The following is a 14055-nucleotide window of genomic DNA, read 5'->3' as shown; positions in this document are numbered from 1 at the left end:
GCCTTTATCAATGCCTTAAGATGCTTTATAGCTCCTAAGGCATTGCTTGGCTGACGTCACTTCCTGTTTGCGGTAAGGCGTATTGTATCACTTCCTGTTTTCACTGCGTGAGCAACGGTTTGTTGCTCCAGATTCTCTCGCTTTTATCTTTAATCTCTTTGCTGTAACATCTGTTTCTAATACATAAGCACTTTTAAAACATTTTCTGTTGCTGCACATCACGCTTGGGAACTCCTCGTGTTTCACGGTTTGCTCTCTTGGCGTGGTACAGCGCCATAGAGATAGAAAGAGTTGCGACACTCTTTGATGTCACCGCCAGGGCAGTCACGTGGTTCGTGTAGACCGCTATAGTTCCAAAACATACGCTGGCTGTCATGTTCTTCTATGGGACAGACAGCTGCGATTGCGTTATTTAACGGTAAATATATATATATATATAAACATACACCCTACTACTCTTTCAGCTGTTATTGCATGATTACATATTTGTTAATGTCATTTTTCCATTTTGAGAGGCAGGGTGACAACAAAAAGCTATATATTACTTAGATACGTTTTACATTTTTTTTTGGGGGGGGGGGGCTTATGTTCATGTTCATATGGACAGGAGAACAGGCTAGAACGGCTCTAACTTAACTTTTCTTTTCCATATCATTCATGTGATGACAGATGTCTCATGATTTTCATTTTTTGGCGACTGGGCTGTTTTATTGATTACTGTGATTTTGCTTATAAATTCTGATTCAGCCATTAGCTTACCTTCGTGGTAGCGTTAGGTCTGCCGTGGTCCATTCAGCATTCGCCTAGCAGCTAGCTCACTTCTGATAAGTGGTCACCCCCAGACCACAACGTGAAACATGATCATGTTAAGACTAAGAATATAATTTTAATATTAAGCCATTCACATATTATCAAAAGCATTATGCTTATCTGTTTGGGTCTATAGGCAAGTGCAGAGCTATTAAGATTTTTCTCTACGTCTCTGGATTAATGCACAGAGTAAGAGTAAGGTTAGCTGCAGAGAGAGTGATAGAGAACAGTGACAGGCAACACTCCCATTGGACTCCGTTGTTGCTTTTTGCTTTTTTGAGAAAGAACAGTCCATTCAGCATTTACACCCACTTTTTCTGATGAGGCACGAGTTGGCCACACAACAATGATAATTTTAATACTAAGCCATGCACAAAGAATCAAATATATTAAATAATAATTCATTAAGCTTGGATGAATGATTCAAATATTGTTTAATAAAAAATACTGAGTGAGACAACAAGATGTGTGTGTATCTAACTGGAAAAACAAGAACAAAGTGAAGGAACAGGGAGGAATATTATAAATACATTTAAAAAAAAATCCTCCACATACATCAGGCTTCAGAGTGCATCAGGGCTGAAAGGAAGGACAACATTAATAATAAAGGTACCTGGCATAAGATAAAAATGAACAGTATGGAACAAAAAAAATGGGAACAAGCATGAATAATATCAACAAACATACGTACAGTATGTGTGAACAAGAACAACAAATGTGTAAACAGGCGTTAAGAACAGGTATCGTAACCATTTTTTTTGGGGGGGGGGGGGGGCGCTCCACTGAAACCTGTGATGGCCACAACAACGATACTGCTGGTCCAGCAAGATCTGTTGAGACAGGGGCACAAATATGTTCATTCAAGCCAGTTCATTCTGGACTGCCTACAAAAATACTTTTTCTTGCATACGTCAGAGGAACTCAGTCCCGACACCTGTGGAGTTCCACTATGCACTACGGGCTGTCACTGTAGGGCAGTTCCTCTCGACAACGCATACTGGCAGTTACCTGGATGATGCATCAGACCACTTGGCGGACTTCTTGGACAACAAGAACAGCAACTGCAGTGCTTCTGAGGTTGTGAGAGTGGAGCAGCTGGTAGATCCATCACCACCTGACCTCACAAAGACCGAGTCTTGTGTCCTCTACCACCTGGAAGGATACATAGCGAAGAGGGTCATCAGCTTCTCGCTCTGTGAGGAATGCCAATGTGCACTTGTTGAAAAAGTAACCAACACAACAAGTGAGAAAGCTGTTTTACTACAGTTAAAGGAATTTAATTGATTTGGGTTGAAGCATCGTAGGAGGGACGCCTCAGGTTGTTAGAGCTAGGAATGTGACTGGTTTATATCACCATGTGTGTTAAAGAAGTTCCTGCATTAACCTCTTCTGCTATTATTAAAGTACTTGAGTCTGATTTTGCTGACACAAAACAAGGTGACAGTAAGACATGCCAAGAGGATATCCAGTTCCTTCAGACTCTCAAGGAACTGGATATCCTTCAGACTCTGTTCCTCAGACTCTGAAGGAACTGACAACTCTGAAGGAACTGGCAACATGCCCTTGTCCTTTAAAGCACACGGCATCCTCACTAAGACTTAGAAAGTAGAGCACGTCACCCCAGTTCTAAAGTCCTTACACTGGCTCCCTGTATCTCAGAGAATAGACTTTAAATGCTTCTGTTAGTCTATAAACCCCTGAATGGCTTAAAACCTAAATACATCACAGACTTGTTATCAGTGTATCAACCATCCAGACAACTCAGGTCGTCTGGCTCCAGCCTGCTCTGCATACCCAGAACCAGAACCAAACACGGAGAAGCAGCATTTGTTTCTATGCTCCACTTCTCTGGAACAAACTTCATAAAAACTGTAAGAGTGCTGAAAGCCTGAGTTCCTTTAAATCAAGATTAAAAACATATTTGTTAAGGATTGCCTTTGAGTGTTCTAGTTAAACTGTTTTTACTGAAACATTATTAGTTTAATTTGTAGTCTAACTGTTTTTAATGTTTGCTTTTAGTTTCTATTTTTCCATGTTCTATTTTGTTTCTACATTTTATTCCTGCTTGCTTTTATTCAGTTCTCCCCCCATGTATTTGAATCATGTAAAGCACTTTGCATTGTCTCTGTAATGAAATGTGCTATACAAATAAATTTGCCTTGCCTTGCCTTACACACAACTCCCAAACAACAAAGCTCTTCACTGTAACCAATTTCCTGTAGAATTTACAGTAAATAACAGGCAAAAATGTTGTCAAAAGTGATGTAAAGCTGTTGTCCATTACTGTAACAAATTATTACAGTACATTATTGGATGCTCTTTACAGATTATTGCTATATATAAATTAGTTATGTGTTATTTTATATTACAAACAACCATTAATTCTATTTTTAGTTCACAACATTGTCTTGTATTCCATACAAATTACATGTGTTACCTGGCAACTAAATTTGACAGTAAATAGCTGTGTTTTGATAATACATTTAATTACTGAATGTTTTTATAGTTTATATTTATTTAGCATATTAAGCACTGTGATTGCTGATAATCCTAAATATATCAGCACAACATTAGATTATTTTCTGCTGTTAAATAAAACAAGAGTAAGTGCTGCACAAACAAAACCCTTTTATTAGGATTCAATACAGTGAAATGTATTGAAGTTAAGGTGACTTCAACACATCTACATTTTAAACAACCTCAAATAGGCATACAGACTGAGCAAAACTGTTGCAACCACTTATTGTACAGTAACCTATGATACTGTAATGTGTAATAACACAGTCAACCATGTGTAATATGTAAAAACTTACATATTTTGGAACTACTTTTGATCATAAAATCCAGGGTCCCATTGCCCAATTTGGGACAGGCTCAAAGCCATTCAAAGTCCATTAATTGTTCGAGAAGGGCAGAAACATGAGGCCTGACCCCGTTGTTCGTCTTCTCGTTTACATTCCTGCTTCTTGGATCGATCCACTTGATTGTCTTGGCGCCAGATGTTGGGATGATCCCAGTGAAGCATCTGAAGTCACAAAATAAGAGAAAACACACCTATTGAAATACATTGTTTACAAGAGACAGTAGAACCAACAGTAGAATCAACTTGTGGAGATAAGCTCATCTCAGTTCCAGTGCCTCAGTTCCAAATGTGCAAAACTGCAAAAACAATATTTGCTTTGATTGCAGATGTGCAAGGCAAGGCAAGGCATTTTATGAGTATAGCCCATTTTTACAAAGTTTTCTCAAAGGAAGAAATGCTTTACATAGCATCATAACAACATCCTCTGCCCTTAGACCCTCACAATGACTGATGAAAAACTCCTGGAAAACCTTTTACCAGGGAAAAAGGAGGGATCCCTCAACCAGGACAGAGAGAAGTGCAATAAAAGTTGTATATGGACAAAACAGCTTATAAGACGGAAAATATAAATATAAATGTTTGTATAAGCGGATGAAACTGAAGCAGAAAGTGGTTTTGAATTGCAATAAAATGGAAATGCAGAGAGTTAAATAAAAATAACACCGACCAAATGGTATAATGAAAAATTTAACAAAATAATATTCTACTAGCATCACCTTCAAGCACAAACTTTTGGATTAATTCCAGTGTGCTTGCCGCCTTGTTTAATAATAATAATAATAATAGTAATTGAACTTTATTGATCCCACGGTGCAGAAATTTATTTCTGCATTTAACCCATCCCCTTGGGGAGCAGTGGGCTGCCACTGTGTGGTGCCTGGAGAGCAGTCTGGGGTTAAGGATCTTGCTCAGGGACCCAGAGTGGCAGTCTGGGGGAGTTGAACTCAGAACCTCCAGGACCCAAGAACAATGCTTTAACCACTAGGCCACCACTTGCTGAAAAATCCAAGCCAGCCAGGAGTCAAACCTACAATCTTCTGATCCGTATTCAGATGCTGCTGTGATGTGCAAACGCTGCTGTTTGGTAGACCAGGTTGAAAATGTAGTAGCATGCAAAATTTGCTGCCAGTCCAGCCACAATATTCTAGTGGCCCCATGTATTTGAATCATGTAAAGCACTTTGCATTGTCTCTGTACTGAAATGTGCTATACAAATAAATTTGCCTTGCCTTGCCTTACACACAACTGCTGTTTGGTAGACCAGGTTGAAAATGTAGTAGCATGCAAAATCTGCTGCCAGTCCAGCCACAATATTCTAGTGTGTAATCACAACCACTTGACCCTCAATGCTCAGCATCCAACTTGTTGCTGTGTGAACATCACCTAAGAAAGTAAGAAAGCTCAATACATAAGACAATGCGTATGGTGCAGGAGAGCTCACACAACAGAGAATGGCAGATCTACCGACCAACCAGATTGAGCCCACACCTCTATTCACTTTTTGTGACATTGACTGCTTTGGCCCCTTTTATACCAAACAAGGTTGCAAAGTATGTAAGTGGTATAGCCTCTTGTTTACATGTCCGAGTTCCAAAGCAATTCATCTAAAGATGTTGGAAGACACGACAACTGATGCCTTTATCAATGCCTTAAGATGCTTTATAGCTCCTAAGGCATTGCTTGGCTGACGTCACTTCCTGTTTGCGGTAAGGCGTATTGTATCACTTCCTGTTTTCACTGCGTGAGCAACGGTTTGTTGCTCCAGATTCTCTCGCTTTTATCTTTAATCTCTTTGCTGTAACATCTGTTTCTAATACATAAGCACTTTTAAAACATTTTCTGTTGCTGCACATCACGCTTGGGAACTCCTCGTGTTTCACGGTTTGCTCTCTTGGCGTGGTACAGCGCCATAGAGATAGAAAGAGTTGCGACACTCTTTGATGTCACCGCCAGGGCAGTCACGTGGTTCGTGTAGACCGCTATAGTTCCAAAACATACGCTGGCTGTCATGTTCTTCTATGGGACAGACAGCTGCGATTGCGTTATTTAACGGTAAATATATATATAAACATACACCCTACTACTTTTTCAGCTGTTATTGCATGATTACATATTTGTTAATGTCATTTTTCCATTTTGAGAGGCAGGGTGACAACAAAAAGCTATATATTACTTAGATACGTTTTACATTTTTTTTTGGGGGGGGGGAGCTTATGTTCATGTTCGTATAGACAGGAGAACAGGCTAGAACGGCTCTAACTTAACTTTTCTTTTCCATATCATTCATGTGATGACAGATGTCTCATGATTTTCATTTTTTGGTGACTGGGCTGTATTATTGATTACTGTGATTTTGCTTATAAATTCCCATTCAGCCATTAGCTTACCTTGGTGGTAGCGCTAGGTCTGCCGTGGTCCATTCAGCATTCGCCTAGCAGCTAGCTCACTTCTGATAAGTGGTCACCCCCAGACCACAACGTGAAACATGATCATGTTAAGACTAAGAATATAATTTTAATATTAAGCCATTCACATATTATCAAAAGCATTATGCTTATCTGTTTGGGTCTATAGGCAAGTGCAGAGCTATTAAGATTTTTCTCTACGTCTCTGGATTAATGCACAGAGTAAGAGTAAGGTTAGCTGCAGAGAGAGTGATGGAGAACAGTGACAGGCAACACTCCCATTGGACTCCGTTGTTGCTTTTTGCTTTTTTGAGAAAGAACAGTCCATTCAGCATTTACACCCACTTTTTCTGATGAGGCACGAGTTGGCCACACAACAATGATAATTTTAATACTAAGCCATGCACAAAGAATCAAATATATTAAATAATAATTCATTAAGCTTGGATGAATGATTCAAATATTGTTTAATAAAAAATACTGAGTGAGACAACAAGATGTGTGTGTATCTAACTGGAAAAACAAGAACAAAGTGAAGGAACAGGGAGGAATATTATAAATACATTTAAAAAAAATCCTCCACATACATCAGGCTTCAGAGTGCATCAGGGCTGAAAGGAAGGACAACATTAATAATAAAGGTACCTGGCATAAGATAAAAATGAACAGTATGGAACAAAAAAAATGGGAACAAGCATGAATAATATCAACAAACATACGTACAGTATGTGTGAACAAGAACAACAAATGTGTAAACAGGCGTTAAGAACAGGTATCGTAACCATTTTTTTTGGGGGGGGGGGGGGCGCCCCACTGAAACCTGTGATGGCCACAACAGCGATACTGCTGGTCCAGCAAGATCTGTTGAGACAGGGGCACAAATATGTTCATTCAAGCCAGTTCATTCTGGACTGCCTACAAAAATACTTTTTCTTGCATACGTCAGAGGAACTCAGTCCCGACACCTGTGGAGTTCCACTATGCACTACGGGCTGTCACTGTAGGGCAGTTCCTCTCGACCACGCATACTGGCAGTTACCTGGATGATGCATCAGACCACTTGGCGGACTTCTTGGACAACAAGAACAGCAACTGCAGTGCTTCTGAGGTTGTGAGAGTGGAGCAGCTGGTAGATCCATCACCACCTGACCTCACAAAGACCGAGTCTTGTGTCCTCTACCACCTGGAAGGATACATAGCGAAGAGGGTCATCAGCTTCTCGCTCTGTGAGGAATGCCAATGTGCACTTGTTGAAAAAGTAACCAACACAACAAGTGAGAAAGCTGTTTTACTACAGTTAAAGGAATTTAAAAGGGGTGCATTATACCGGCCATGCGATGAGCTTTTCACTCTCCTGCAGCACGTGGAGCAGCTCTTCCGTTCCAAGACGAGTGATTTCCTTATGGAATCCTCCAACGTAGTGGAACAGCTGGAAAGAGAGGCCATGAGTCTGGACAGCAACCTTCCCTCATGCCATGAGCTGAAAAAAAAAATCCTTTCAACATATATCAGGCTGAGGTTAAGGATCCATTAAAAGGGCATCGGAGCTGAGAGAAAGGCAAACAGCCGTAATAAGGGGTACCTTGGCAGCAAGAGTCAGACCAAGAAGGCGATTTCCACACAGCAGACCTCCTCACCTAAAGTCATACCATCTAGGCCACTGACGAACACCTTACTGGTTGCCATGGATGTACTCAGCCACTCCATTCCCGGCACACCGTCCGCAGTCTCCACAGCCTCCAGTCTCCTCTTATTCCAGCAGTCAGCAGTCGCCACCAGCAGCCATGGGCAGCACCAGCAGAGGCCAACATTATCAGCAGCCGTCACAAGCAGCAGCCGCCATCACCATCCTTCGCCAACATCAGCCAGCTCAAGCAGTCATCGCCTCCAGCAGCAGCCACCTGCAGCAGCAGTGTTTGGGGAACAAATTAGTCACACTACTGTCTGAGTAATAAACATTTTAAACCTCATTATGGCTTATGATAATTTTTTGTGTGGAATAATTTGTATTCCTACATGCAATCCAACTAAACAGCCCTTTCAAGGGTGCAATTAAACAAACCTTATTTCTACTAGCATCAGATACACAGTACTCAGCTGACTGGCTAACACCGCCAGGTTCAGCAGATACAACCTAAAAAAACGTCCTAGTCAACCTTGATGATCCTAGTAATCTAACATCAATAACTTACTTAATAAAAGATGTCAGAGATTCACTAATGAACTTCGTAATTTCTGGTGTAGTGATACCTTCTTCACAGCTGGCAAAATCGAGATAAAAGTAGCAGGCAATGACTGAAAACCGGTTGTCTACCAAGTTAAGAATATATTTATAAATTGCACTGTGCACATACAAATAAATATAAGCATATGCACCATAGAGGGCCTATTTATATAATATACAGAGTTGACAATTCAAAAGAGGTAGCTATTTAATCAATTTACGCCTGGATATAAGTTAGTGCTACCTTTACAGAGGGCGAAGTCAAGCTAACAAACTAGCAGGCAATCGGTGGTTTACCAAGATAAAACCAGACCTCTCAACTTTTATCAAAAGTTAGGAGTGAGATTATGCTAATTTGGGGGCGGGGCTTGTTTGGGGGCGGGGCTAACCGGACCCTGGAAGAGCCGGTGGAGTCAACTGCATCTCATTTTTATCCCACCAGACAATGAAGTAGACATGTATTACTTTTGTTAAAAAGAGAAAGAGACGTATTAATACTTTATTGTTCAGTTAATGGATTAAGACATAAATAATACACAATTGGTCAAATAATACTGAATAAAATTAAGTAGATTTTAATTATTGACCGAATTATTATACTGTTACACATTCATCTATGGGTTGTTTATCATTGTAAATCTATAACCTGATTGGTGAATCAGGCTGAGTTTCATCAAGCCTTTATGATCCCCTCAGCAGCAACACTGAAGCACACAGAGGTTCCCTCTGCGTCTTTACGCACGATCCTGCTGCTGATGTGTCCCTCCTTTCAGCTCAATGCACTTCTAGACTGTTACAGTTTATAACATTCTCATCACCTTTCACAGTGACAGGTTTCTCAGTCAGTCGCCGCGCTGACCAGACAAATCTCTATTGCTCTCGTCAGTGCGCTCTGACGCCCAGAAAGCACCTGCTCCGAGGGAAAGGAGGGGGGAGAGGAGCAAGCGCGGAGGCACAGAAATACGGTGCATGTAGTTAAAAAATGCAAAATTAATAAAAACGAAACTTATAAACAGACCAAGTAGCGTTTTAAACTGGTTAGCAGAACTGTTTTTATGATCAGCGTGCAGCCATGACTGGTTCTGAATGAACCGGTCATCTCGCAGCAGCTCCGCCCCCCCCCCCCCCCCCCGCCCCCCCTCCTCCTCCTGTGTACGCGGTACAGGACCTTACCGGCTCACTTTCACCACTGTTAAGACTAAAATTATTCATAACTCTGATCACTCTTCCTGCTGCTCTGTTAACACGAACTGCCGCAGGAATTACTGATGGCCACAAGCTGTGAAAGAAGCCGAAACAGCTCAGCAGAAGGCGGAGTTTTGTCGTCCGCAGCCCAGATGGGCTTTGTGATTTTTATGCGTGAGAAATGCCATGTTTGCGTGTGAAATGCCATGTGTTGCGTGTGAGCGTGTGAAGTTAGTGAAATGCGTGTGTCACACGGTCAATGCGTGAGAGTTGAGAGCTATGTAAAACATATATATAATTACGCTGTGTACATACAAATAAAGATCAGTATGTGCATCATAAAGGACCTCTGATAAAATATAGACAGTTGACAGTTCAAAATAGGTAGCTATGTAATCAATTTACCCCTGGATATAACGTTACCTTCACAGAAGGCAAGTCAAGCTAACAAACTAGCAGGCAATCGGTCGTCTACCAAGATATAAAATATATATATAATTACGCTGTGTTCATACAACAAAAGGTCAGTATAAGCATCATAAATGGCCTATGATACAATATAGACAGTTGACAATTCAAAACAGGTAGCTATTTAATCAACTTACCTCAGAAGTTACTCGACAGTCAGCAATGGAAGTGAATGATGTCCAACGCCATAGAATGGCTTTTTGGAACTATGCGAGGCTGCATACCCCGGAAGTAGGCGGCAAACAGCGTACAACGCAGTCCAATGGGAGTGTCGCGACTCTTTTTATCTCTATGGCTCTGGCGTGGTAGAAGGGCGCTAGCCTAGCTTTAGCCTAGCCTAGCTTTAGCTCCACAATGGCTTCCTCTCCTACTATTACTTCAGCTTCTCCGTCTCTGACTAAGTCTCCCCTTATCTCCTGCTCTCTGTGTCAGATGTTTAGCTATTCCTCTGCCTCCTTTAGTGATAATGGTACTTGTAATAAATGTAGTGTTTTTGTAGCTTTGGAGGCGAGGGTGTCAGAATTAGAGTCCCGGCTCCGTGCTATGGAAAGACCAGCTGATAGCCGCCCCTCTGCTAGCGCGGAGCCACATAGACCTAGCATTAGTTCACTTAGTGGTCCTCCAGAAGCACCCGAGCAGCCGGGTAAGCAGGCCGGCTGGGTGACAGTTCGTAGGAAGCATAGCTCTAGATTTCAGCCCCCAGTTCACCACCAACCCATCTGCATTTCTAACAAATTTTCCCCACTCAGCGACACACCCGCTGAGAAGCCGGCCCTGATTATTGGGAGCTCAATAGTCAGAAACGTGGCACTAAAGACACCAGGGACCATAGTTAAATGCCTGCCAGGGGCCAGAACGGGCGACATAGAAACTTACCTAAAACTGCTGGCTAAGGGATAAGCGTAAATACAGTAAGATTGTTATTCACGCTGGCGGTAATGACACCCGGTCACGCCGATCGGAGGTCACTAAAGTTGGTGTTGCTTCGGTGTGTGAGTTTGCTAAAGCAATGTCGGACTCCGTAATTTTCTCTGGTCCCCTGCCTGATCTGACCAGTGATGACATGTTTAGCCGCATGTCATCATTCAACCGCTGGTTGTCTAGGTGGTGTCCTGAAAACGACGTGGGCTACATTGATAACTGGAGAACTTTCTGGGGAAAACCTGGTCTGATCCGGAGAGACGGCATCCATCCTACTTTGGATGGTGCTGCTCTTCTTTCTAGAAATCTGGCCGGATTTATTAGTTCTCCTAAATGCTGACAACCCAGGTGTAGGAGCCATTTATAGTTGTTGGTGTTTAGGTATGGTTTGTTTCTGGTTTATTTGTTTTGGGTGGCGGTGTTTTGTTTAGGTTGACACACTGACCTATATTCTGCTCTACCACTGGTGGCGGTGTGGAGGGGAAGGCTTTATAGGTGCGACGTGAGAGGGCAGAAAGGATTTGGGTGACGGGAGGTCATACGGTTTTTACCGCTTTCTTTGGCACACAATAGCCTGCGTCCACTGGTTACATTCTGTTATATCCACACTCTCCATAATTACCTGTCCATCTCACTTGTAAAGACCGCCATGCACTCAGCTTGTTTGTTCATATACAAACTGACTTCAATAAATGGGAACGCCCATACCTTATCTCCTGGTTTTAACATCATTTTGTAAGCGCGTTAAATTCCAGATTCCCCGCACCCAGAAGCGACAAAAAGGTGGTTGATAGTCGCTACACAAAGTAAAAACCGCGACCTTTTTGGATGAAGAGGACAACTCACCTGGAAAAGTTGGGCGCACGTCATGTCGCACCGTCCTAGCTCACCTGCATAACAAAGGAAGGAGCTATCCAGCCATCCAACGCTGTCATCTTAAGTAAGATCAATCAAATAAGGTATGAGGCACGACTACCATCAAGACGTCTCTGGTGAGTGCAGTCATCCTTATTAAATATAAAGCAGGGCGTGTTGGATTTGATTTTGATGCGCAACGGCGTTGGGCCGTCTTCTGGAGTTGATGCTAGCCTGCTCGTTACGGCTAAGGACTATGTGATGGCTTTCATTCATTCATGTTTCAAAGTGTGAATATCCAACAGCCGCTTATGTGAATGCGCTGGTGTTCTGCAGTTTGGAGCGTTTCTGGCAACGTAAAGAAGCAGCAACGCAGCACGTTACTGTCTTTATTAAGCCACAGTGGAAAATGAGTGATAATAATGTTGAAACTGAGCCTATGGGCACACAAGCTGAAAAAAGACAAAGGAAACTTTCGCTAAAGGGCACCGTATTTGCTTTGGAAAAGGTGCAAAAGGAAAGAAGTGAAGTGTTTAAAAATGCAAGCAAAATAAAGTCGAAAATAACAGCGCTGTGGTTGTCAAATAAAAATGTTTCTGAGGTTAAACAATATATACAAAAGTTCCATACGCTGTGTGAAAAGGCATCATCTCTCCACGATACCTTGTTAAATGATTTTAATTTGCCCGAGGACGAGCAACAAAGACAAAATGCCTGGTTTCAGGAGAAAGAAGACGCAAATAATGAGTTTGTGAATAAAGTGAACATCTGGTTGAAAGAAAATGAGAAGGTGTGTAATGAACTTGATGCTGCTAACATTCAAGTGGAGAACTGTTGTGGTGTGGTCGAAGATAACGTAAACCCTGAGGATAGTGCTTCCAACGTTTCAAGTAAGCGTTCTAAGCGCAGTCGTGCGTCCAGCACATCCTCTGCTCGTAAACGAGCCCTGGCTGATCAAGCAGCTTTACTGGCAAAGGCAGAGGCTTTGAAAAGGAAACACGAATTGGAGGAATTAGAGCAGAGACACAGACTGGAAGCTGACAAGATAAGAAAGCAAAAGGAACAAGTGGAACTGGATGCGCAATTAGCTGCTGCAGCAGCACGCCTTTCTGTGTTGGAAAGCAGTAGCGTTGGAGGAAAATCTAAATCGATGTCCGATGGGATGAACTCTTATGTCAGTAAGGGACTTAAAGAGCAAAGACGCGCTGAATTCAACCCACAGGCGACAGAATTTGTGCCCAATACTGCCACATACACTCCGCTGGGTTTTACAGCAACTGCTCCCTCTGCGCCAGCTGTGAGGAAAAAAGTTTATAGCAGTACAAAGTCAGAAGAGCAGCCGCACTACCCGAAACAACCACTGTATGGCGCTGTTAGACCAGATTCAAAGTTGGATGGATTACCTTCTGTAAACGTCAACCCCAAACTAAACACTTGTCCCTTTCAACCATCAGATCTACAATTACAAGTAACACACAAGGCACAAATGCAACAACAATTAAATAATCCATCAATTCCAAATGATAACGTAATCTGTACCATTATGCAAAAACAGAATGAAATCACATCAATGCTTGTTCAGCAACAGTTATCAGCTACTCTTCCTCAGCGTGAGATCCCAGTTTTCGATGGCAATCCTTTGGAGTGCACGTCTTTCCTAAGAGCTTTTGAACATTGTGTGGAAGAAAGGACAAACAACTATCAGGATTGTCTGTACTTTTTAGAGCAATATACCAGAGGGCAGCCAAGGGAGCTGGTCAGGAGCTGCATGCACATGTCATCACAGCAGGGCTACCAGCGAGCAAAGGAACTTATAATGGAGCATTTTGGAAACGAACATCACATTGCTTCTGCGTACATGGAGAAGGTGTTTGCCTGGCCAGTCATAAAATCTGAGGATGTTGAAGCATTGCAGGAATTCGCCTTGTTCTTACGTGGCTGCTGTAATGCCATGTTAGAAATACAGTACATGGAGGAGTTGAACGTTCTATCTCATATGAGACAAGTAATCATGAAGTTGCCCTATAAACTCCGTGAAAGATGGAGAATAACAGCTTGTAAACTACAAGAGCGGCAAGGCTTCCGAGCCACATTTAATGATTTGGTCAACTTTCTCGAACAACAAGTAAAGATCCTGTCCCATCCACTGTTTGGAGACATCTCTGACACCAAGCCAAGCCCTGTGATGGGAGGACCATTTAAGACTAAATCTTTACTAAAGGCCAACATCAAAGGCAGCAGCTTTGTAACCTCACTTTCAGCACCGGATAGTGCCTCTGCACCAACATTTTACAAGCAGCCAATTGTCCCAAACAATCCTCCTT

At 42.1% G+C, this 14055-nt stretch overlaps 1 protein-coding gene and 2 long non-coding RNA genes across 4 annotated transcripts in view; all 3 read right to left on the bottom strand.

The window, feature by feature from the left end:
* Window positions 1-14055, bottom strand: part of LOC110368435 (deoxynucleoside triphosphate triphosphohydrolase SAMHD1-like) — a 122534-nt gene that overhangs the window by 20969 nt on the left and 87510 nt on the right. The gene's annotated exons all lie outside the window — the stretch shown is intronic.
* LOC118563585 lies at window positions 1571-2020 on the bottom strand. Its single transcript, XR_004931282.1, has 2 exons — window positions 1819-2020; window positions 1571-1640 (listed from the first exon to the last, which is right to left on the bottom strand). It is a non-coding gene; the product is annotated as an uncharacterized LOC118563585 (long non-coding RNA).
* LOC118563574 lies at window positions 6920-8316 on the bottom strand. Of its 2 annotated transcripts, none has more exons than XR_004931274.1 (3): window positions 7406-7599; window positions 7118-7324; window positions 6920-6939 (listed from the first exon to the last, which is right to left on the bottom strand). It is a non-coding gene; the product is annotated as an uncharacterized LOC118563574 (long non-coding RNA). The 2 variants fall into 2 exon arrangements; XR_004931275.1 differs by lacking the exon at window positions 6920-6939 and adding an exon at window positions 7661-8316 and having other exon boundaries at window positions 7107-7324; window positions 7406-7558.

Source organism: Fundulus heteroclitus, chromosome 1 (assembly GCF_011125445.2).
Source record: "Fundulus heteroclitus isolate FHET01 chromosome 1, MU-UCD_Fhet_4.1, whole genome shotgun sequence".
NCBI classification, from domain to species: Eukaryota; Metazoa; Chordata; class Actinopteri; order Cyprinodontiformes; family Fundulidae; genus Fundulus; species Fundulus heteroclitus.
This window is presented reverse-complemented; position numbering and strand designations above follow the sequence as displayed.